The following is a 19,275-nucleotide window of genomic DNA, read 5'->3' on the forward strand; positions in this document are numbered from 1 at the left end:
TTCTTTTTTCCTGTTTTCTTCTAATTTCCTTTGGATATATCAAATTTTCTTTTGTTTGTTTAAAAAGATACTCATTCAGTTTTTATTCTTTAGGTGGTTCTCCCTAACTTATTGAGATACTTCCTCCTTTTTAGTTTTCTCTGTCAATAATTTAATTGTTAGCCATAATCCTCCTTATTAAGAAAAGTACGGGAGTACATCTATCTTTGGTATCATTCCTTATCCCTGACATCTTGGTATTTTAGAATTTTGGTTCTTTGTTATCAAGGATACTTTCTTCAAAGAATATGTATAAAACTGAATCAATTTGCTGCACCCCAGAAACTAACACAGCATTGTAAATCAACTATACTTCAATTTTTAAAAAAAGGATATTTTCTTTAGATTTTTTGCCTGGGTAAGAGATGTAATAAATAGCTCGTTCTAGTTTACCGTTTTGCCATCAATTGCATGTAATTTTTAAAAAAATAAATTATATCCCATTAGATACAGTGTTGTTTTTTAAAATGCAAAACTGAGAAGCTAATAAAGAGACAGCTTCTTAAGGAAGACTGATATAGAACTGAGAAGCTAATAAAGAGACAGCTTCTTAAGGAAGACTGATATAGAATTGGTAAATACAGCTTATTTCTATAGTTAGCGATTTCTTTTTGAACAAATGGGAAAACAAAGCAGATACAGTTTTCATTCAGAATTTATGTTAAGTTCTCTCAAATCCTAGCGTATTGCCTGTTGCTTATACATTTTGCTTTGAATGTCTAACTCCTGAGTAAAAATCCACTATCGAGAAACAGTGTTGAGATAGTCTATAGAACTACGTTAGGAATAGGCTCATCACTGGGCCTTTTGACAGTAGAAGGAGGATAGATGTGTAAGATTCCTAGAGAAGCCTAAAAGAGGTAGCTGAGAATGCCATCTGAAGCTGCCCAGATTTACAGTCTTGATAAGTGGTCGTTCCTCAGGGAGAGAGCCACATTTCTGGTTACCCATAAATGAAGGTGATGAACAAAAAGATGGTGACTGGGACACGAGAAGAAAGCTGAATTGTTGGGTGGCATAGTTATTCCATACTCGTTGTCTTTCTGTGGAGGAGAGAAAATTTGTACACTACACCTGAGGAAGTAAGCATATGGAAAGAACATTTCCCATTTCACAATGTTTCCTCACTTAGGCCTCTTGAGTGTTTGGAGTGTTCGGCCTTTCTTGAGAGGTGAGTTGGGGAGTATGAACTCAGCATGCTCTGCACTTTCTTTCTGTCTGCCAGTGGATAAGTTTAATCCTGCAGTAGAATGTTAGCCAGCACTTTTGGCAGCAGATGTAAAACCATGTTCTCCAATCAGATTGAACAGTAAAACACTGATATCTCTGTCCCTATTATATGACTGCTTTCATTTGCTTTCTTATTTTGTTTGGAACATGAGAGGAGTATTATTTATCGATCCAGTAAAATCCACCATTATATTTTTGAACCCAATTTGTATGATGATTAAAATGATAGCAATAAAAAAGGTGCAAGCAAGCTACTAATACATGCAAAAACTTGGACGGATCTAAAGGGCATTCTTTTGAGTGAAAAAGAAAGCCAATCTCAAGAGGTTTCATAATACGTGATTCCATATATATAACATTCTTGAAATGACAGAATTATAGAGATGAAGTATATGTTAGTAGTAACCAAGGACAGGGATGAGATGAGGGGAGAAGCATAAGAGAGTTCCTTGGTGAGGGAGGATAGAATTCTGTTTCTTGTTGGGAATGGTGGTTACTTAAATCTATACAGGGGATAAAAATTGCATAGAAGTACAATACATACACACACACACATATGCACACATGAGCATACGTAATAGCAGGTAAAATCTCAATAAGGCCTGTAGTCTTTATAAGAGTATCGTACCAGTGTAGTTTCCTGGATTTGATGTTATATTATAGATATGTAAGATGTTACCATTTGGGGGAAGCTGGGCTAAAGGTACACACAACTCTATAATACTTTTGTAATTTTCTGGGAGTCGATAAATATTTCGAAGTAAAAAGTTAAAAAAAAAGGTCATGTAAACATTGTCATTTAATCTTAGCAACTCCTCCCCTAAAAGATAACAAGTGGCAGGGTAGAGCTTATAAAGCTGAGGTTGCTATGAGAACCTTTGCAGTAATATGTTTTGTCCTAAGCTAAAGTCATGGCGCTAATAATCTTGAACCCCCCCCCCAAAATATCCTAGTAAATAATGAAATTTTAAAGGCCATTTATCTCTTTCTGAAAAATTTTTTTTAAGTTGAAAGCAGATTTTATTTCTGCCCTTACTGGATGAGAGTGTTTACTGCCTTGCTTCCTGATTTAAAATCCAAGACGTATGAAACTCAAACTCATTTGTGAATGTACAAATACATTTTCATTTACCATTGGCTCCAATAAAAATCAAGATGCTTCTAAAAAATGATGGTTTGGGGGGAAAGAAATGCAGACTTGGGAACAGTTAATGGTTTTGGTAATTATTATTCACTGCACAGGCATTAACTGGTGTTCACTCTTTAGCAGTAATATATATTTCAAGCCCCTAAATATACAAAACATGAACTAATTTTTCTCCATTATTGAAATCTCTGTATGCAAACCTAGTAGTATTTGAAAGCTAATCTCCCTATGTGCCAGAGTAATTACAGCAAAGTAAATAATCTCCAGTGTTCTTATTCCCTATAGGAATGGTTTAATATCTTACCTTTCAAAACTGGTTTTCAGCTCATTCAGAAAGCCTGAGAAGAGTTCTTTAGTATTCAGAAAAGGAGTAACTTTAAGGAAGCTCTGGAGTGTATCTCCCCTCTAGCAATTGCTGTTGGACCACAGCACTTTTTCCATCCGAGAATCAAGACAAATCTCTTTGATGCTTTTCCCTAACAGGCGAGTGTGTGGGTTCCTCTGCTGAGCCCCAGATCAGAACCCTGAACCAGAAGCCACTGTGGGTAAACGTGAAGTGGTCTGTTTGGTTTATTGATCATTCCATAGGGGGCATTCCTCCAGCAAGTCATTCTAAACTGCGGGCGCAGCATGATATTAGGGGCCACCGAGCTTTTCCAGGAGATGCTCCATGGAGGGCCTGAGCCACCATGCTAGTTTATTATCCGCTGGGCTTTTGGTTGTCCTTCACAAGCTTCGTGATGTTGGTCCCAGTGTCTGTATAGGTTTCAGAATGAGTCGTGCAATTGCTTCTCAAGGTGTAAGGCAGTAATGAACTGGGATGAGTTCTTTGCTTCTAGATCTGCAATGTTGGATATCAGGCCTCAAAGTGCCAAAGCAATTCTTGCTTTTTAAAACTAAAATTGTTCTTCACAGGCCTCTATACTAGTGGATGGGCTGGAAGCTCTGCATTTTTTTTTCCCCCTAACAGGTTAAAACTGTGAGAAGAGTTTCTCAGCATATATGACTCATGTTCCTTCTACAGCAGGATCACTGGGAGACATTTTGTTTTGAATAAATATATCTTTAGTGAAGTGTGCAAAAGACATGACATGTGCTGCTTGCAGTTTTCAGCCTGTTATAATTTTGTGAAAAGTATAGCAGTGTTGATTGAAATTTTCTATTTTTGATCTCAGTGTTAAGATGATTTTTGTTTTACTTTTTGTCTCGATAGAAGACAAGGGAAAAAAACAACTATGCATTTTTGTGAGTTTTTATTTGTACTAAAATTGTTATCTTTTAAATTTCCAAAAGATACCTTTTAATAATATAATTTAATTGCTTAAATTTTAGTTCACAGTCTGTCTATTTTATAACCACTGAGTTTTACATTTTATTATTTATGTCGTGACTTGGAATTCTGCAGCATTTCTGAGATTTTTCTGGCTGTTCTAGAAATGAGAGCTTTTGGAGGTCCATATTTCCAATTTATATTTTTGATCTTTTCTTTCACTTTTTAGACAGTTTCTATTGATAGATCAAGATTGGATGTATTCACCAAAAGGTATTTATACAGCAGTTGTCACTCTTACATGTTGGTTGCCAAAAACCAAAAGGAGAGCTTTAAAAAAATGGGCCAACAAAGCATTATTTGCGGGAGCGCGTCACTGTTGGATACAGTGAAGCGAACATTTTGGTGACGATTAGGGGGCTCAGAAGGGTTCCCTGGTGACCTGCTTATTTCTTCTGAGTTCTCTGTCCCTCTAGTTTCCCGTGACCCTCTTCTCTCCTGTATCACCATCACTCTCACTGATGTGTATAGAGTGTTGTCTGAATGTTTTCCCTGCCTTATCTTCTTTCTTCCTCTTCCTTCTTTGTCCTGACAAATATGGATGTTGTGTACGGCTCTATCCCTTCCTTCCTCAACCCTGATTCTGGAGTAACTGAGCATCTGAAGGTTCGGCATCACTGGCTTTCTGGGCCTTTCCTGAACAGGACAGAAAGCACAGCAGAAGCTTTATTATCCTGTAGCGTGTGGGGCCCCAGTCAGTCTTGCCGTGTCCCCCCACCGGGCCAGGTGCTGACAGAGCGGAGACAGGGCGAGTCCTGGTACCCACATCCGCACCAGGGCCTCCCTCCTCACATCCCACTGTGTCTGTCCGGCCAGTGGAAACCGGAGTCTTGGTGGAACCCATCCCTTCAGATGGAACCTGGATATTTTGCTCAGCTCTTGCTCATCCTGGGAGGCTGGACCCTGCCCTCCATCTCTTCAGTCAGTGCAGGAGAACCCCTTGGAAATGGCTAGCCTCTCTGAGGGGGAAATTCCTGCTGCTGTGCCTGACCTACCGGATTAAACCTCTCAAATGTCAGCATTGGCCTGGTTAAGTCTGAGTTTGCCTTGTCCTTCGGAGCATTGTGGTTGAATAGCTGGCTGCCTTCCTCAAGGCTCGGTCCTAAAGCTGGGTCTGTTTCCCACATCCTGGCCCTGCCTAGTCCTGGTCTCCTTGGCTTCCCCAGGGGACTGGCTTTCCTGTTTGGGTATAAGTTGAAACAGACCATTTTTCTTCTCCCTCTTACTCACTCTGGGGGCTTCAGCAATGACCTCCATGAGGAAATATTTCCTAAGCTCCAATTCTGTATTTTTATCTGCTCAGTGGACCCCACCTGCATATGTTCCCCTGGACTTTAAACTCTGTATATTGATATGTCTGGAAGGGAACTAACTTATTGCTTCCCTCTCATGCCAGGTCTTCTTCTAGCCTTTGCCACCATTATTTCTGTGAATGGCACTACCATCTATCTTGTACTCCATGCCAAAGAGTCATCTTTTTTTTTTTTTTTTTTTTTTTGTGATTCGCGGGCCCCTCACTGTTGTGGCCTCTCGCGTTGCGGAGCACAGGCTCCGGACGCGCAGGCTCAGCGGCCGTGGCTCGCGGGCCCAGCCGCTCCGCGGCACGTGGGATCTTCCCGGACCGGGGAACGAACCCGCGTCCCCTGCATCGGCAGGCGGGCTCTCAACCACTGCGCCACCAGGGAAGCCCGAAAGACCTGGGAGTCATCTTTTATTCCACCTTGTACCTCACTTTGCACATTCAGTCAATTGCTAGAATGTCAGTTCTTCCTTGTTACTTTCTTGTTTTTCTAACCCTCATTCTCATTCCTTCACTTGGTGCCTTCGCTTATACCATTCCTCTGTCTGAGATGCAGTTCCTCCTCACAAATTTAGTTATCCTTTAAGAGCTAGTAAAGATGCTTTCTGTTCCAAAATAATCTTCCCTGATATGCCCAGCAGGAATTATTCTCTCATATGTTAGTTTCTTTAAAACCATATTTTGTCATTATTTATGTTCCTGTTGTATTGTCCCGGTTATATGGTAAGCCCCTGAAGTAAAGATATGAGTGTGCTTATATTTGTGTAGTTTATTGTTATAAATCTAGAGCTTAGAAATTTAAACCACCTCGAAGCCCACTCAGAGCTTCCGGAATTGGTTCTTGAACTCCAGGCACCATTGCTGCCCTGCCGTGGATGTCCCGTCTGTGTGCTCCACACGGCACCACTTTATGTGGCCCCCACACACGTCTACCGCGTTGTTGTGTTTTCTCTACCTGTAGTGGCTAAAACTAACTCATTCTGTAGAAAATGCCTTTGCAATCACCCCAGTTATTTCCCAGCTGAGCCAAAACAACCAGGAAACAGGCACAGAAGGAACCCAAAGAGGTCAAAAGCAAAGAGGATGGTATAACCACTTTGGAAGACAGCTCCTCAAAAGGTTAGACATAGAAGGGCCATACGACCCAGCAGTTCTTCTCTTAGGTGCGTACTCAGGAGAACTAGCAGTACATTAGTTCCGCAGGAATACCTGTATGCAAATGTTCATGACGGCATCCTTCACATTAGCCAAACATGTCCATCGTCTGATGAGTGGATAAGTGACATGTGGTATATCCAGACAGTGGACTTTGATTCAGCTATAAAAAGGAATGAAATACTGACACATGCTGCAACATGGATGAGCCTTGAAGACATACAGGCAAATCCATAGAAACAGAAAGTAAATTAGTGGTTGCCGCGGGCTGTGATGGGGGGATGGGGAGTGACTGCTAACGGGTGTGGGGTTTCGTTTGGGGCACGATGAAAATGTTCTGGGATTACTTAGTGGTGATGTTGCACAACTCTGAACATACTAAAAACCACTGAAGTATATACTTTAAAAGGGTGAATTTTTATGGTATGTGAATTGTGTCAATAAAATTGTTAGTTAAAAAAAAAAAAAAAAAAGACTAGATTAGAGAATTGAAAGGTAAAAGGAGAAAGGGCTTGAATGTTTCACTGAAACATGGTGGGCCCTCTGACTGTGGGAGAAAGCTGGTTAAAGCACTTTTCCAGACGAGGAAATAAAGGCTCAGAGAGGTTAAGTAACCCTATGTAGGACCCTGTGTACTGGGGATGGAGTGAAGGACCATTCTTTCAAAACACGTGCTAGATCCACTAATGATGTTTCCCTCTGCGAAGAGCTTACACCTCGTGTCAGGTGTGTCTTGTGAACATGCTGCTCTGTGAGGCCTGATGACTGAGTGAGTTTGAAGTCAGACCTCCCTCAGGATAAAGCCCCACCGACCGTGTGCCTTCCCTCGCCTGGACTGATGGGGGCTGCGGACTGGACTGTTATCAGTGCATTCGCTCCCGTCCCTCTGTTCTTTGGGTTTTCCATCCTGTGAGAGAAGGGTTGGGGCTTACGCTTAGCAGTGGCTTTTCATTTCTTCAGTGCACCACGTGGGAGACAAAATGCACCAAACAATTAAGGAGAGAGTTCTACTCGCATTGTTACAAGGGAGAGAATGTTCATTAATGAGGACTGTCTCAAAGAAGAGGGTGTAAAATTTGGGTTTCATAAAACAAGGGAGTCATTGAATAAGGGTAGAAATGGGTCTTATCTCAGAATGGAGAAGGCAGGGTGGTCCTTGCAGTTGGCCACTGCTTCAATCACATCTTCTGGAACACCAACAATAACTGAAATGATGGATGCTTCCACTGAGGTTATAAAGATGGAAGCAGTCTTGAAGTGTCACTCAAGAGAATATATGGTCCCCTTTTTACACAATTGAAATGAGACCCACTTACCTTTTGGTGGTCAGTTTTAAAGAAAACTAAAAAGACTTAAGGAGGGTTAAAGAAAGGGAAGGACTGACTTGTGTGAACCAAGTTCAGTAGGTAAGTGAGTGTCCTGGCAAAGTGACCTCTAAGCCAGAGCCACTGCCAGCTAGGGAAGCATAATCACAGCAGGAGAGGAACTCAGAGTAGTAAAGTGATGGACTGCTTTTTCATAAGGGCTCATGGAGTTTTTTGTGAACATAAAAGTAGTTTTAAAAAATCCCAGCTTTGGGGTTAATACTGATTTTGTTCCAGCCCAGACTAGCTCAGTAACAAATTAATCTTTCTTAGTGTTTTTTTTGTTTTTGTTTTTTTTTTCCCCCTAAGCCTAATTTCCATGATTTTACCATATGGAAACTCTGACTTTTATAAAGAAGTTGCCCCATTGAGCAAGCTTGGTGCATTTTTCAAATGTTCCTAGACATGAACAGCTCTATTTCTCAATTAGCAAAGGGAATAAAGTTGATTATGCATATCCATGGGCTGACAATTTACATCTGATTAGCCAGCTTGAAGGTAAACAATCAAAGGTCACTAGAAATAACTTTTGTTTCTTTTGTCTTTAGAAAGACCAATCACTAAGTCCTAGCTTTCTCCTACTCCCCATGGTTGAAATGCCCCATTTTAAAGCGATGGACTTAAAATTATATTGAGTAATAAAACATGTAGAATCTAAAGCTTAGTTAACTGACATTTTGTTTGTTGTTTTCCTAACCATATTCTGGTATCCATCTGTTTTTGTGATAACTATTAGCTAATCGTAGGCATTAAAAAAAAAATACAGGCGGGGGGACATATGTGTAGATTTACAACATGTCCTGGTAACCTACTCATGGATTTATTCTTAGAGCTGAAAAGTCTTCCACCCTTTTTTTTTCTGACTAAAACTAGGCAAACAGAGTGAGTGAGGGAGGAAATTAGCCCTGCTTCCTCTGTTACGACAATGAACAGTTCGTCCTTGTTTTAGGCTCACTGGTGTCAGAATATGTTCTCCTGGTCTTGGGTATGAGAAAGATTCAGTAGAGTACATTTATAGTGTGAATTGTTCAGCAGTTCAGGTGGTCTTGTGGTATTGTGTCAGTCAGGTTTGGCAGACCTGAAGAAGATGAACTTTATATGAGTGTCCCCTGTTCCTGATTGGTATAATTTACTTACAGTAGCAGCTCTTTTAGAAACATGACCCGGCTCTCTCCACCCATTCACATGAGCACTGTTTTTGTCTTCTTTCTCCACTGAATTCATCCTTTTTATTTATTTATTTACTTATTTACCTATTTATTTATTTTTAACAGCTTTATTGGACTATAATTGCTTTACAGTGGTGTGTTAGTTTCTGCTGTATATCAAAGTGAATCAGCTATATGTATATACATATCCCCATATCCTCTCCCTCTTGTGTCTCCCTCCCACCCTCCCTATCCCACCCCTCTAGGTGGACACAAAGCACCGAGCTCATCTCCCTGTGCTATGCAGCTGCTTCCCACTAGCTATCTCTTTTACGTTTGGTAGTGTATATATGTCCATGCCACTATCTCACGTCCTCGCAGCTTACCCTTCCCCCTCCCTGTGTCTTCAAGTCCATTCTCTATGCCTGCGTCGTTATTCCTGTCCTGCCCCTAGTTTCGTCAGAACCATTTTATTTATTTTTTTAGATTCCATATATATGTGTTAGCATACGGTATTTATTTTTCTCTTTCTGACTTACTTCACTCTGTATGACAGACTCTAGGTCCATCCACCTCCCTAAAAATAATTGAATTTTGTTTCTTTCTATGGCTGAGTAATAGTCCATTGTATATATGTGCCACATATATCCATTCATCTGTCGATGGACACTTAGATTGCTTCCATGTCCTGGCTATTGTAAATAGTGCTGCAATGAACAGAGTGGTACATGACTCTTTTTGAATTATGGTTTTCGCAGGGTATATACCCACTAGTGGGATTGCTGGGTCGTATGGTAGTTCTATTGTTGGTTTTTAAAGGAACCTCCATACTGTTCTCCATAGGGGCTGTATCAATTTACATGCCCACCAACAGTGCAAGAGGGTTCCCTTTTTTCCACACCCTCTCCAGAATTGATTGTTTGTAGATTTTTTGATGATGGTCATTCTGCCTGGTGTGATTGTGATTACTGTAGCTTTGTAGTACAGTCTGAAGTCAGGGAGCCTGATTCCTCCAGCTCTGTCTTTCTTTCTCAAAATTGCTTTGGCTATTCAGGGTCATTTGTGTTTCCATACAGTTGTGAAATTTCTGATTCTAGTTCTGTGAAAAATGCCATTGGTAGTTGGATAGGGATTGCATTGAATCTGTAGATTGCTTTGGGTAGTAGAGTCATTTTCACAGTGTTGATTCTTCCAATCCAAGAACATAGTATATCTGTCCATCGTTTTGTGTCATCTTTAATTTCTTTCATCAGTGTCTTATAGTTTTCTGCATACAGGTCTTCAGTTGCCCTCGGTGAGTTTATTCCTAGGTATTTTATTCTTTTTGTTGCAATGGTAAATGAGAGTGTTTCCTTAATTTCTCTTTCAGATTTTTTACTATTAGTGTATAGGAATGCAAAGAGATTTCTGTGCATTAATTTTGTATCCTGCTACTTTACCAAATTCATTGACTAGCTCTAGTAGTTTTCTGGTAGCATCTTTAGGATTCTCTATGTTTAGTATCATGTCATCTGCAAATAGTAACACTTTTACTTCTTTTTTTCTGAGTTGGATTCCTTTTATTTCTTTTTCTTGTCTGATTGCTGTGGCTAAAACTTCCAAAACTGTGTTGAATGATAGCGGTGAGAGTGGGCAACCTTGTTATGTTCCTCATCTTAGTGGAAATGGTTTCAGATTTTCACCATTGAGAACGATGTTGGCTGTGGGTTTGTCATATATGGCCTTTATTATGTTAAGTTCCCTCTATGCCTACTTTCTGGAGACTTTATCATAAATCGGTGTTGAATTTTGTCAAAAGCTTTTTCTGCATCTATTGAGATGATCATATGGCTTTTCTCCTTCAATATGTTAATATGGTGTATCACATTGATTGATTTGCATATGTTGAAGAATGTTTGCATTCCTGGGATAAACCCCACTTATGTGCTGCTGGTTTCTCTTTGCTAGTATTTTGTTGAGTATTTTTGCATCTATGTTCATCAGTGATATTGGTTTGTAGTTTTCTTTTTCTGTAACATCTTTGCCTGGTTTGGTATCAGGGTGATGGTGGCCTCATAGAATGAGTTTGGGAGTGTTCCACCCGCTGCTATATTTTGGAAGAGTTTGAGAAGGATGGGTGTTAGCTCTTCTCTAAATGTTTGATAGAATTCATGTGTGAATACACCTGGTCCTGGGCTTTTGTTTCTTGGAAGATTTTTAATCACAGTTTCAATTTTAGTGCATGTGATTTATCTGTTTATATTTGCTATTTCTTCCTGGTTCAGTCTCAGAAGGTTGTGCTTTTCTAAGAATTTGTCCATTTCTTCCAAGTTGTCAATTTTATTGGCATATAGTTGCTTGTAGTAATCTTTCCTGATCCTTTGTATTTCTGCAGTGTCAGTTGTTACTTCTCCTTTTTCATTTCTAATTCTGCTGAGTTTTCTCCCTTTTTTTCTTGGTGAGTCTGGCTAATGGTTTCTCAATTTTGTTTATCTTGTCAGAGAAACAGCTTTTAGTTTTATTGATCTTTGCTATCATTTCCTTCATTTGTTTTTCATTTATTTCTCATCTGATCTGTATGATTTCTTTCCTTCTGCTAACTTTGGGGAGTTTTCATTCTTCTTACTCTAATTGCTTTAGGTGTAAGGTTAGGTTGTTTATTTGAGATTTTTCTTGTTTCTTGAGGTAGGATTGTATTGCTATAAACTTCCCTGTTAGAACTGCTTTTGCTGCATCCCCTAGGTTTTGAGCTGTCATGTTTTCATTGTCATTTGTTTCTAGGTATTTTTTTAATTTCCTCTTTCGTTTCTTCAGTGATCTTTTGGTTATTTAGTAGTGTATTATTTAGCCTCCCATGTGTTCGTATTTTTTACAGTTTTTTTTCCTGTAATTGATATCTAGTCTCATAGCATTGTGGTCAGAAAAGATAGTTGATATGATTTCAGTTTTCTTAAATTTACCAAGCCTTGATTTGTGACCCAAGATATGTTCTATCCTGGAGAATGTTCCATGAGCACTTGAGAAGAAAGTGTATTCTTTTGTTTTTGGATGGAATGTCCTATAAGTATCAATTAAGTCCATCTTGTTTAATGTATCATTTAAAGCTCCTGTTTCCTTATTTATTTTCATTTTGGATGATCTGTCCATTGGTGAAAGTGGTGTGTTAAAGTCTCGTACTATGATTGTGTTACTGTTGATTTCCCCTTTTATGGATGTTATTAGCATTTGCCTTATGTATTGAGGTGCTCCCGTGTTGGGTGCCTAAATATTTACAATTGTTATATCTTCTTCTTGGATTGTTCCCTTGATCATTATGTAGTGTCCTTTTTTGTCTCTTGTAATGGTCTTTATTTTAAAGTCTACTTTATCTGATATGAGAATCGCTACTCCAACTTTCTTTTGATTTCCATTTGCATGGAATATCTTTTTCCATCCCCTCACTTGCAGTCTGTATGTGTCCCTAGGTCTGAAGTGGGTCTCTTGTAGACAGTATATATAGAGGTCTTGTTTTTGTACCCATTCAGCCAGTCTGGCTTTTGGTTGGAGCATTTAACCATTTACATTTAAGGTAATTATCGATATGTATGTTCCTATTACGATTTTCTTAATTCTTTTGGGTTTGTTATTTTAGGTCTTTTCCTTCTCTTGTGTTTCCTACCTAGAGAAGTTCCTTTAGCATTTGTTGTAAAGCTGGTTTGGTGGTGCTGAATTCTCTTAGCTTTTACTTGTCTGTTAAGGTTTTAATTTGTCTGTCGAATCTGAATGAGATCCTTGCTGGATAGAGTAATCTTGGTTGTCAGTTTTTCCCTTTCATCACTTTAAATATGTCCTGCCCCTCCTTTCTTCCTTGTGGAGTTTCTGCTGAAAGATCAGCTGTTAACCTTATGGGGATTCCCTTCCATGTTTTTTGTTGTTTTTCCCTTGCTGTTTTTAATATTTTTTCTTTGTATCTAATTTTTGATAGTTTGATTAATATGTGTCTTGGCATGTTTCTCCTTGGATTTATCCTTTAATGGACTCTCTGTGCTTCCTGGACTTGACTGACTATTTCCTTTCCTATATTAGGGAAGTTTTCAACTATAATCTCTTCAAATATTTTCTCAGACCCTTTCTTTTTCTCTTCTTCTTCTGGGACCCCTGTAATTCGAATGTTGTCTGTGTTTAATGTAGTCCCAGCAGTCTCTGGGACAGTCCTCAGTTTTTTCATTCTTTTTTCTTTATTCTGCTCTGCGATAGTTATTTCCACTATTTTATCTTCCCAGTCACTTATCCGTTCTTCTGCTTCAGTTATTCTGCTATTGATTCCTTCTAGAGAATTTTCAATTTCATTTATTGTGTTGTTCATCATTGTTTGTTTGCTCTTTAGTTCTTCTAGGTCCTTGTTAAACGTTTCTTGTATTTTCTCCATTCTATTTCCAAGATTTTGGATCATCTTTCCTGTCATTACTCTGAATTCTTTTTCAGGTAGAATGCCTATTTCCTGTTCATTTGTTTGCTCTGGTGGGTTTTTACCTTGCTCCTTCATCTGCTGCATATTTCTCTGTCTTCTCATTTTGCTTAACTTACTGTGTTTGGGGTCTCCTTTGTGCAGGTTGCTGGTTTGTGGTTCCTGTTGTTTTTGGTGTCTGCCCCCAGAGGGTAAGGTGGTTCAGTGTGTTGTGTAGGCTTTTACCCTCATTTTATAAACAAAAAAGTAAGAGCTCTGCGACATTAAGACATTTGTCCAAAAATATATACCTTGTAAGTACTTCCATGCTGTTAGGAGAGCGTGCAGAACCACAAATCCAAGAGTGTGTTTAAATTCAAAGGCTTTCTCTCTCTGGGCTTCTATTTTGGCCATGATGACATGGCTCTGGAGGGCATGGGGCCACTTCTTTCACGAACTGGTGGAACGGAAGTACAAAGGCGACCAGCATCTTTTGAAAATGCAAAACCAGTGCTGCAGGTGTACCCTCTACCAGGATGTGCAGAAGCCACCTCAAGATGTGTGCAGTAAAACCCAGGACGCTAGTGAAGCCGCTATTCTCAGGGAGAAGACCCTGTACCTGGCCCCTTTTGAATCTGCTTGCCTATTCATCCTTTCCAAACCATGGAGGGAGTTACATTGTTGGTAATTTTTTTTTCTTAAGATTTTTTTGATGTGGACCATTTTTAAAGTATTTATTGAATTTTGAATTCAATAAATTTTTGAATCTGCTTGCCTATTCATCCTTTCCAAACCATGGAGGGAGTTATATTGTTGGTAATTTTTTTTTCTTAAGATTTTTTTGATGTGGACCATTTTTAAAGTATTTATTGAATTTGTTACAATATTGCTTCTGTTTTATGTTTTGGTTTTTTGGCCCCAAAACATGTGGGATCTTAACTCCCTGACCAGGGATCGAACCCACACCCCCTGCATCAGAAGGTGAAGTCTTAACCACTGGCCCGCCAGGGAAGTCCCAGTAATTATTTTTTAGTTATAAAAGTATACATGCTGTGTTAAAAAAAACTGTCAGATAAGAAAGAAGGTATGAGGAAGGAATTCATGTTCCTACCTCTCAGAGATAATGATTATTTACATTTTGGTAAATATCCTTCCAAGTGTTTGGTTTTTTTCTGCACATATGAGCAAACATATTTTAAATAGGTGGATGTTATACATTTTTTAACTCAAAAAAATTTGCAGCATAGCATTCTATGTAAGTAAATACACTTATATCTTGAATTGTAGTGGGTATATGATAGTACAGTATAAAGAGTTACTCTGTCTTATTAAGTAGCTCCATGTTGATGGATGTGTAGATTGTTCTCTAGGATAAATTCTGGGGAAAATTCTGCGTCAGAAATTTTGAGTCTTGCTGTTTAACTACTTTCCAGAACTCTGTTCTCAGCAGTATTTAACTGTGCCCTTTTCCTACACCTTCAATAACCCAGAGTATTTTTTTAATCTTCATCATCCTGGTATGCAAAATATCATTGAAAATTTGAATTGCTTTGACTTAGGAGTTTGAAAACTTTACATAAATTTAGAAGCAATTTGTGTACTTTTTAATGTCATTTGTTTTGCTTTTTCTAATAGGTTTGTCTTTTTGTATTGGTTCACAAGAGTTCTTTATATACTAGGGAGATTAACACTATGCTATATAAGTCAATTTACTCAAAATAAATTAGGTGCCAGGCAATGTACCAACTAGGCATTTTTCTCAATTTGTTGATTTTCTTTTCACTTGGCTTTATAGTACTTTTCACCAATTAACAAGCTACTTATTTATTTAGCTAGTTAAATGTATCAGTCTTTGTAGTTTCTGGTTTTTAAAATCATGCTTGGAAAAACCTTTCCCTTGGGCTCTAGAAATCGTCTTGTAAATTTTCTTCTAATTTTTCTGTGATTTTTTTTTAGGCATTTTAATATTTAATCTATGTGTAATTAATTTGGGGAGAAGACACTTGCTGAATATCCAAAATTATCATTTCTACATGTTTAACCCATTATACGAGCACCATCATTTGAGAGTCCATAGCTTTTCCACTTTCATCATACACAAAATTCCTGTGGGTTTGGATCTAATTCTGTTTCCTCTACTCTGTTCAGTAGATCACCATGCTGTTAACTCAGAGATACAAAAGTGTATCACTGAATAGCAGTGTCAGCTTTCACTTGCAGAGTTGGACAGAGAGTATTTGGAGAGCACTGAGAGGGCGTCCTAAGGCTGCCAAAAGGTGGTCCCTGGATGAACCATAAACATGTAGTAGGAGGAGCCAAGTGAGGGTCAGGATGGGGAACGAGGAATGCATTCTAGGCAGAGACTTCAGTGCCACTGGTCCCAGGGGTGGGAAGTAAGAGGGAGGGTGTGTGTGTGTGTGTGTGTGTGTGTGTGAGAGAGAGAGAGAGAGAGAGAGAGAGAGAGAGAGAGAGCAAGAGAGAGAGAGAGCGAGCAAGCGAGCGAGCTAAGAGGCATATGTCACGGTAAATGAGGTTGTAGCCATGGTCTGGTGCCTAATGTTTGGGGTTCTCGCTGCCGTGTAAGAAATTCAGATTTATTTTCAGATGGTGTATATCATTAAAGTGTTTTAAGCAGAGGCCAGATACTGCCTGATTTGTGTGTTAGATAGATTTTGTTTGCTTTTCATGGGTAGGCTCCATTGTAGAGAAATTAGCCTGTAGGCAGGGAGATCACTAGACGTTTCTGTGGTGACGATGACCTGAACTAAGGAACGGGTGGTGGAGGGAGAGAAAGGGGGCTGATGGGAAGCTGTCTGGTGATGACTCAAGCAGGATGATTGATGATGCAGGTGGGAGAACGGAGGGTGGTCCAGGGTTCCCATCATGGCTGAATAGCCTCCATTTTCCAGACTTGGAGGAGACAGGACCATCCTGTAAAGAGGAAGAGATGGCAGAGTTAACTTGGCAGCTTTAGGAGACAGACAGAGGTGAGAGGAGAATCTGACCAAAGAATTGTTGGGCTTTCCAACCCAGCTGCCATTTGAAGCATCAGATGGAGTGTTCAAATTGTGTATTTCACATTCGCATACTCTTTTAGAGCAAATGCTTTTGACATTTGTGTACCTCATGTTGGTGAACTCCTGCCCTTCTCCCACAGCTGCCCCTGAAACGGCTGAAAGAGTCTAGAATTTTTTTTGTAAAGAAACTACATATGTAACCTAGCCAGTGGGAAACAAGTTGCAGTTTTCTCAGATTCATACATTATCTGCATCAGCAGCTCAATTTCTAGATGTGCTTTGCAGATGATATTTGAAGCTAGCCGACTTTGAATAGTGATGACCCTATAAAAGCAACAATAAGAAAGACTTGTTGGAGCTCACAGAATATCTCATCACATAAGCCAGAGCAGAAGTACTGCTTACAAAATTTTTCTTTGCTTGTACACATGGGCTGGTCTCTGTCAAATGAAAGGAAGAATTAATTTTGCTAATTGGGAGGCTATTTCCAATAGTTAGATTCACCTCTGTTATGAGTTACAACGTGAAGAGCAGTGAAGGAAACAATAAAATGCATATGATTTGTGCCACTGAACTGCCACCTGCGTGTCATTAAGTAAGGAAATAAGGGTAACATTGTCACCATCCGCAATTTGTATTTACTGAACCCCACGGTGTTCAAGGTCAGGCTTATGAATAGTCACTTTGTCAGGTTGAGTACACTAATAATTTATGCTGGGCAAGTAGATGAGGTTACTAATTTTGCTTTCTTTAGCATCTATGTACCACCCGGGCAGATCATCTTTTTAAAATCTGCTTGTCTTTTTTTTTTTTTAACTTATTTATAAGCAAGGCTGGCTGTTTTTCTGCCGAAAAGAGTGTTCCGATACAAAACCCTCAGAAGCCACTTCCATACCCCAAAGACTGTACATTCTAAAGAAAGTGAATGGGGAAGGTTGGTAGCCTGAGCTCTGTAAGATCTCAGATGCTTCTTTTCCCAGCTGAGGTCTTATGGGCTCAGAAGGGCTGTGGACAGGGCATAGGTGTTTTGGCCTGGATTTTCTTGTGTAAGCTACAGGCTCTGTTCTGTTTTGTAATAATGAAACAGTGCTTCAAATGTCATCAGAGCAGAGTCCAACTTATTTTCCTTGGTCTTCTCATTGGGAGCCAGGACCAGACATGCAAACGTGTCGGGTAGGAGGTGGAGAGGCCTTGAACAAAGCAGAGAGTGTGGAAAATTGCTAAAAAATGGAAGTGAGAGGGCTTCCCTGGTGGCGCAGTGGTTGAGAGTCCGCCTGCCGATGCAGGGGACATGGGTTCGTGCCCTGGTCCGGGAAGATCCCACATGCCACGGAGTGGCTGGGCCCGTGAGCCATGGCCGCTGAGCCTGCACGTCCAGAGCCCATGCTCTGCAACGGGAGAGGCCACAACAGTGAGAGGTCCATGTACCACAAAAAAAAAAAAAAAATGGAAGTGAGAAAGAAATGCATTGTGGTAGTGAACCCTGGGAGTGCTGAGTGGGTGTGTGTACACAGACAGGCATATATTGTATTTATATTAGTATGTTCATGCATATAAAACCACATAAAATTTTTAATGCAGAAAAACACATTTTATCTATATAGGTTGATATATGGACACAAAAGTGAATGGAAAAAAAATTTTGTATGATGTAGCCCTAAAGCAGTCCATCTGAATGGTAATGAAAACCTACTGATAGATTTTTTTGGCAGAGCTGATTTTACCATTTTCTCCTAATGCAATTTGGCTCCTTTTTTGTCTAAATATCAGAGGTACCAAATACGTGTCAGCTTGTCAGAGGTGGGCTTGATGCTTAAGGACTAAATTTGTGCTCATTCTTCATATGTTTGTTAAATATCTCACACACTCTCCCAGTTTTATTTTCTTCCTGTCATTCCTCTTTGCTGGATCTCCTCACTTTGGTGTTCTTCGGGGCCCTGGACTTGGTCTCACTCCTCTCAGTTGCCTGAATCTCTTTTATTCACCCTCAAGCCTTCTGGCCTGTGTAGGTACTTTTGACTCTGGCGGTCGATCCTGGTGGCTTTCCCTGCAAATCCACTCTACCCTTGTTGATCCTAGACACACAGCTCCACTGTGTTCCCCAGCCTTCCTTGCAGTTAGGTGGCCGTGTGGGTGACACCTCTCCAGTGGGTTGTGGGCAGACATGCTGCCTTTTTCAGACCTGACGCACAAAAGCCTACTGCAAGAGCTCCTCTCTGAACTGTTCCCCTTGCGACTCAGTAACATGGGTGCTGCTATTGGACAGGCTCCTGGATTGATTTTCCCCCCATCCCCGTTAGAGTTTCTGGCATCACTGTCTGAGAAACTTCTTATGACTAAAGCCACAGAATTTTGGTGGTCTGTTTATAACATTTAGTCTACCCTGCCCAAGACAACTCCCAAATCTCTATATCTCTACCCAGAGCTTGGGCGGTGTCTCTCAGGCATCTTGAACTCAACTTGTCTGAACATTGCCCACACCTCCCTCTCTCTTGACCCTGCTCCTTCTCCAGCGTCCTTTTCTCTGTGAATAGAAAGCCGGCCACCCAGGGCCCCACGCCCCATACTTGGGACCAGTTTTGATGCTTTTACCACTGCATCCCTCACTTGGTCCAGTGGTCTGCAGACATCAGCCCTGGACCAAATTTGGCCTATTGGTCTGCTTATTGTAAAGAAAATTTTACTGTTAACACAGGCACACCTATGCCCTTGGATATTGTCTATGTCTGCTTTCTCACCCAAGCAGCAGGGTTGAGTAGCTGTGACAGAAATTGTATGGTTGGCAAAGCCTAAGTTTTTCCTCTCTGGCCCTTTAAGGAACCTTGTGCCATCCCCTGACCTACAATTGTCACAGTCTGTTAATTCTGCCTTCTTAATATTCTCTTGAACCCATCCACTTCTTTCCATCTCCATCATTGCCATCCTCATCCGGACGACTGAAACAGCATCCTAAGTGGTTTCTGTGTATCTAGTCTCACAGTTTTATAATCCATTCTCCATATGGCATCCAAAGTAATCATGCTGAAAGGAAAATGTTGAAGATCTATTTATTGCTACACTTAGCCTACTCTAATGATACAACTCCCAAATCTATATGTCTTTCTCTACGACCCCAGTCTTTCTCCTGAAACTCAGATCCA

The 19,275-nt window shown here is 40.0% G+C and overlaps 1 protein-coding gene across 10 annotated transcripts in view; it reads left to right on the top strand.

Moving 5' to 3' along the window:
* The window catches only part of ENOX1 (ecto-NOX disulfide-thiol exchanger 1), a 615,060-nt gene that overhangs the window by 93,590 nt on the left and 502,195 nt on the right, over positions 1–19,275 (top strand). The gene's annotated exons all lie outside the window — the stretch shown is intronic.

This window comes from Kogia breviceps, chromosome 16, assembly GCF_026419965.1.
Source record: "Kogia breviceps isolate mKogBre1 chromosome 16, mKogBre1 haplotype 1, whole genome shotgun sequence".
Taxonomy (NCBI): Eukaryota; Metazoa; Chordata; class Mammalia; order Artiodactyla; family Physeteridae; genus Kogia; species Kogia breviceps.